General features: G+C 45.8%; 2 long non-coding RNA genes across 2 annotated transcripts; one reads left to right on the forward strand and one right to left on the reverse strand.

Annotated features, from left to right (window-relative positions):
- The first annotated feature begins 3,665 nt into the window (after nt 1–3,665).
- On the forward strand, nt 3,666–4,433 carry LOC125318156. Its single transcript, XR_007200276.1, has 2 exons — nt 3,666–3,702; nt 4,133–4,433. It is a non-coding gene; the product is annotated as an uncharacterized LOC125318156 (long non-coding RNA).
- LOC125318171 lies at nt 3,988–4,629 on the reverse strand. The gene is made up of 2 exons (XR_007200289.1): nt 4,455–4,629; nt 3,988–4,054 (listed from the first exon to the last, which is right to left on the reverse strand). It is a non-coding gene; the product is annotated as an uncharacterized LOC125318171 (long non-coding RNA).
- Nucleotides 4,630–6,126: the final 1,497 nt, after the last annotated feature.

The following is a 6,126-nucleotide window of genomic DNA, read 5'->3' on the forward strand; positions in this document are numbered from 1 at the left end:
GAGGTGTGGGAAGCCCTGGAATAACAGAATATTCCAGAATTCCTCCTTTTTCCCTGTCAATTCCTCCTTTTCCTTGTGTTTTCCATGCTTTTTCCCTGTTTTCTTCCCATTTTCCGTTCTTTTGTATCCATTAAAAACCACGACGGAAAGGCAAAACTCCCCTTGGTTGAAACTCGCTGGGATTTGGGGTTGGAGGTGTGGGAAGCCCTGGAATAACAGAATATTCCAGAATTCCTCCTTTTTCCCTGTCAATTCCCTCCTTTTCCTTGTGTTTTCCATGCTTTTTTCCCTGTTTTCCCCCCATTTTCCGTTCTTTTGTATCCATTAAAAACCACGACGGAAAGGCGAAACTCCCCTTGGTGAAACTCGCTGGGATTTGGGATCGGAGCTGCAGAAAGCTCTGGAAAAATGGGATATTCCGGGTTGGAGGTGTGGGATATTCCAGAATTCCTCCTTTTTCCCTGTCAATTCCTCCCTTTTCCTTGTGTTTTCCACGATTTTTCCCAGTTTTTTCCCCTTTTTCCGCTCTTTTGTATCCATTAAAAACCACGACGGAAAGGAGAAACTCCCCTTGGTGAAACTCGCTGGGATTTGGGGTTGGAGGTGTGGGAAGCCCTGGAATAACAGAATATTCCAGAATTCCTCCTTTTTCCCTGTCAATTCCTCCTTTTCCTTGTGTTTCCCATGATTTTTCCCTGTTTTTTTCCCCTTTTTCCGCTCTTTTGTATCCATTAAAAACCACGACGGAAAGGAGAAACTCCCCTTGGTGAAACTCGCTGGGATTTGGGGTTGGAGGTGTGGGAAGCCCTGGAATAACAGAATATTCCAGAATTCTCCTTTTTTCCCTGTCAATTCCTCCTTTTCCTTGTGTTTTCCATGCTTTTTCCCTGTTTTTCCCCATTTTCTGTTCTTTTGTATCCATTAAAAACCACGACGGAAAGGCGAAACTCCCCTTGGTGAAACTCGCTGGGATTTGGGATCGGAGCTGCAGAAAGCTCTGGAAAAATGGGATATTCCGGGTTGGAGGTGTGGGATATTCCAGAATTCCTCCTTTTTCCCTGTCAATTCCTCCTTTTCCTTGTGTTTTCCACGATTTTTCCCTGTTTTTCCCCATTTTCCGTTCTTTTGTATCCATTAAAAACCACGACCGAAAGGAGAAACTCCCCTTGGTGAAACTCGCTGGGATTTGGGGTTGGAGGTGTGGGGAAGCCCTGGAATAACAGAATATTCCAGAATTCCTCCTTTTTCCCTGTCAATTCCTCCTTTTCCTTGTGTTTTCCATGCTTTTTCCCTGTTTTCCCCCCATTTTCCGTTCTTTTGTATCCATTAAAAACCACGACGGAAAGGCGAAAACTCCCCTTGGTGAAACTCGCTGGGATTTGGGATCGGAGCTGCAGAAAGCTCTGGAAAAATGGGATATTCTGGGTTGGAGGTGTGGGATATTCCAGAATTCCTCCTTTTTCCCTGTCAATTCCTCCTTTTCCTTGTGTTTCCCATGATTTTTCCCTGTTTTTTCCCCATTTTCTGTTCTGTTGTATCCATTAAAAACCACGACGGAAAGGCGAAACTCCCCTTGGTGAAACTCGCTGGGATTTGGGATTGGAGCTGCAGAAAGCTCTGGAAAAATGGGATATTCCGGGTTGAGGTGTGGGATATTCCAGAATTCCTCCTTTTTCCCTGTCAATTCCTCCTTTTCCTTGTGTTTTCCACGATTTTTCCCAGTTTTTTCCCCATTTTCTGTTCTTTTGTATCCATTAAAAACCACGACGGAAAGGAGAAACTCCCCTTGGTGAAACTCGCTGGGATTTGGGATCGGAGCTGCAGAAAGCTCTGGAAAAATGGGATATTCTGGGTTGAGGTGTGGGATATTCCAGAATTCCTCCTTTTTTCCCTGTCAATTCCTCCTTTTCCTTGTGTTTCCCATGATTTTTCCCTGTTTTTCCCCATTTTCTGTTCTGTTGTATCCATTAAAAACCACGACGGAAAGGCGAAACTCCCCTTGGTGAAACTCGCTGGGATTTGGGATCGGAGCTGCAGAAAGCTCTGGAAAAATGGGATATTCCGGGTTGGAGGTGTGGGATATTCCAGAATTCCTCCTTTTTCCCTGTCAATTCCTCCTTTTCCTTGTGTTTTCCACGATTTTTCCCAGTTTTTCCCCATTTTCTGTTCTTTTGTATCCATTAAAAACCACGACGGAAAGGAGAAACTCCCCTTGGTGAAACTCGCTGGGATTTGGGGTTGGAGGTGTGGGAAGCCCTGGAATAACAGGATATTCCAGAATTCCTCCTTTTTCCCTGTCAATTCCTCCTTTTCCTTGTGTTTTCCATGCTTTTTCCCTGTTTTCCCCCATTTTCCGTTCTTTTGTATCCATTAAAAACCACGACGGAAAGGCGAAACTCCCCTTGGTGAAACTCGCTGGGATTTGGGATCGGAGCTGCAGAAAGCTCTGGAAAAATGGGATATTCCGGGTTGGAGGTGTGGGATATTCCAGAATTCCTCCTTTTTCCCTGTCAATTCCTCCTTTTCCTTGTGTTTTCCACGATTTTTCCCAGTTTTTCCCCATTTTCTGTTCTGTTGTATCCATTAAAAACCACGACGGAAAGGCAAAAGTCCCCTTGGTGAAAGTCGCTGGGATTTGGGATCGGAGCTGCAGAAAGCTCTGGAAAAATGGGATATTCCGGGTTGGAGGTGTGGGATATTCCAGAATTCCTCCTTTTTCCCTGTCAATTCCTCCTTTTCCTTGTGTTTTCCACGATTTTTCCCAGTTTTTTCCCCATTTTCTGTTCTTTTGTATCCATTAAAAACCACGACGGAAAGGAGAAACTCCCCTTGGTGAAACTCGCTGGGATTTGGGGTTGGAGGTGTGGGAAGCCCTGGAATAACAGAATATTCCAGAATTCCTCCTTTTTCCCTGTCAATTCCTCCTTTTCCTTGTGTTTCCCATGATTTTTCCCTGTTTTTCCCCATTTTCTGTTCTGTTGTATCCATTAAAAACCACGACGGAAAGGCGAAACTCCCCTTGGTGAAACTCGCTGGGATTTGGGATCGGAGCTGCAGAAAGCTCTGGAAAAATGGGATATTCCGGGTTGGAGGTGTGGGATATTCCAGAATTCCTCCTTTTTCCCTGTCAATTCCTCCTTTTCCTTGTGTTTTCCACGATTTTTCCCAGTTTTTCCCCATTTTCTGTTCTTTTGTATCCATTAAAAACCACGACGGAAAGGAGAAACTCCCCTTGGTGAAACTCGCTGGGATTTGGGGTTGGAGGTGTGGGAAGCCCTGGAATAACAGAATATTCCAGAATTCCTCCTTTTTCCCTGTCAATTCCTCCTTTTCCTTGTGTTTTCCATGCTTTTTCCCTGTTTTTTCCCCGTTTTCTGTTCTTTTGTATCCATTAAAAACCACGACGGAAAGGCGAAACTCCCCTTGGTGAAACTCGCTGGGATTTGGGATCGGAGCTGCAGAAAGCTCTGGAAAAATGGGATATTCCGGGTTGGAGGTGTGGGATATTCCAGAATTCCTCCTTTTTCCCTGTCAATTCCTCCTTTTCCTTGTGTTTTCCACGATTTTTCCCAGTTTTTTCCCCATTTTCTGTTCTGTTGTATCATTAAAAACCACGACGGAAAGGCAAAAGTCCCCTTGGTGAAAGTCGCTGGGATTTGGGATCGGAGCTGCAGAAAGCTCTGGAAAAATGGGATATTCCGGGTTGGAGGTGTGGGATATTCCAGAATTCCTCCTTTTTTCCCTGTCAATTCCTCCTTTTCCTTGTGTTTTCCACGATTTTTTCCCAGTTTTTTCCCCATTTTCTGTTCTTTTGTATCCATTAAAAAACCACGACGGAAAGGAGAAACTCCCCTTGGTGAAACTCGCTGGGATTTGGGGTTGGAGGTGTGGGAAGCCCTGGAATAACAGAATATTCCAGAATTCCTCCTTTTTTCCCTGTCAATTCCTCCTTTTCCTTGTGTTTCCCCTGTTTTTTCCCAGTTTTTCCCCATTTTCTGTTCTTTTGTATCCATTAAAAACCACGACGGAAAGGAGAAACTCCCCTTGGTGAAAACTCGCTGGGATTTGGATCGGAGCTGCAGAAAGCTCTGGAAAAATGGGATATTCGGGTTGGAGGTGTGGGATATTCCAGAATTCCTCCTTTTTCCCTGTCAATTCCTCCTTTTCCTTGTGTTTTCCACGATTTTTCCCAGTTTTTCCCCATTTTCCGTTCTTTTGTATCCATTAAAAACCACGACGGAAAGGAGAAACTCCCCTTGGTGAAACTCGCTGGGATTGGGGTTGGAGGTGTGGGAAGCCCTGGAATAACAGAATATTCCAGAATTCCTCCTTTTTCCCTGTCAATTCCTCCTTTTCCTTGTGTTTTCCACGATTTTTCCCAGTTTTTCCCCATTTCCGTTCTTTTGTATCCATTAAAAACCACGACGGAAAGGCAAAAGTCCCCTTGGTGAAACTCGCTGGGATTTGGGGATTCCAGCTGTGGAATATTCCCAAATTCCTCCTTTTCCTGGTGTTTTCCATGATTTTTTTTCCTTTTTCCAGCCATCAAAAACAACACCAAATATCAAACTGGCCATTCCCACCCCCAAAATTCCCATTTTTTTCCGCCCCAAAATTCCCGTTTTCCCTTCAAAAAATTTCTCGTTTCCCGCCCCCCCACCCCCCCCCCCCCAATGTAACAGGGAATTTTTATTATTTTTTTTCCCATTTTCTTTGGGTTTTCCCCCATTTCCCACCCAGCTCTTGAGGGGTTCAGCTCCTTCTCCTCCCCCCATTCCCCCCCCCCCAAATCCCTCCCATCCCAAAATTCCTCCACGCTTTGGGGTCATTTCCTGGGATTTTTGTATTTTTCAAATTTCAACAGAAGGAAATTCCTCCCCTCCCCCAGGATCCCCCCCAAAAAAGGGGGAATCAACCCAAAAAAAAGGGAAACCCCCCAAAAAGAGGGAATCACCCCCAAAAAAGGGGAATCAACCCAAAAAAAGGGGCATTTTCAGGAGGAAAGAGCAGATTTGGGGCAGATTTGGGTAAAATCTGGAATTTGGGGTGCCCTAAATGACCCTCCAGGAATGGGGGAGACCCCAAAAAATGGGGGGGGGACCCCAAAAGAGGGGGGGGACACGTTGGGCTGATCCGCTTTGGGGACAAAAAGGCAAATTTGGGGCTGATTTTGGCTGAATTTGGGCTGAATTGATGTGGATTTGGGGCTGATTTGGGGCTGAATTTGGGGCTGAATTTGGGGCAAATTTGGGGCTGAATTGGGGCAGATTTGGGGCTGAATTTGGGCTGAATTGATGTGGATTTGGGGCTGAATTTGGGCAAATGTGGGGCTGATTTGGGGCTGAATTGATGCGGATTTGGGGCTGAATTTTGGGGCTGATTTTGGCTGATTTTGGGCTGAATTGATGCGGATTTGGGGCTGATTTGGGGCTGAATTTGGGGCAAATTTGGGGCTGAATTGGGGCAGATTTGGGGCTGAATTTGGGCTGAATTGATGCGGATTTGGGGCTGAATTCAGAGGCAGATTCGGGGCTGATTTGAGGCTGATTCGGGGCTGATTTGGGGCAGATTTGATGCAAATTTTAAGCAGATTAAATGCAAATTCGGGGCAGATTTAGGACCCCAAAAAAGAGAGCAGGGGGGACACGTCGTCCCATTTCGTTTTAGGGCCAAAAGTGCAAATTCAGAGCAGATTTGGGGCTGATTTGGGGCCGAATTGGGGCAGATTTGGGTTGAATTGATGTGGATTTGGGGCAGATTTGGGGCTGATTTGAGGCAGATTTGGGGCTCATTTGGGGCAGATTTGATGCAGATTTGATGCAGATTCGAGGCAGACTTGATGCAAATTTAGGACCCCAAAAAGAGAGCGGGGGTGGGGGGGGACACGTCATCCCATTTCATTTTAGGGCCGAAAGTGCAAATTGGGTGCAAATTCGGAGCGGATTTGGGGCAGATTTGGGGCTGATTTGGGGCAGATTTGGGGCTCATTTGGGGCAGATTTGGGGCTGATTTGAGGCTGATTTGATGCAGATTTGGGGCAGATTTGGGGGCAGATTTGAGGCTGATTTGATGCAGATTTGAGGCTGATTTGAGGCAGATTCGGGGCTGATTTGATGCAGATTTGGG

Source organism: Corvus hawaiiensis, chromosome 29 (assembly GCF_020740725.1).
Source record: "Corvus hawaiiensis isolate bCorHaw1 chromosome 29, bCorHaw1.pri.cur, whole genome shotgun sequence".
NCBI classification, from domain to species: Eukaryota; Metazoa; Chordata; class Aves; order Passeriformes; family Corvidae; genus Corvus; species Corvus hawaiiensis.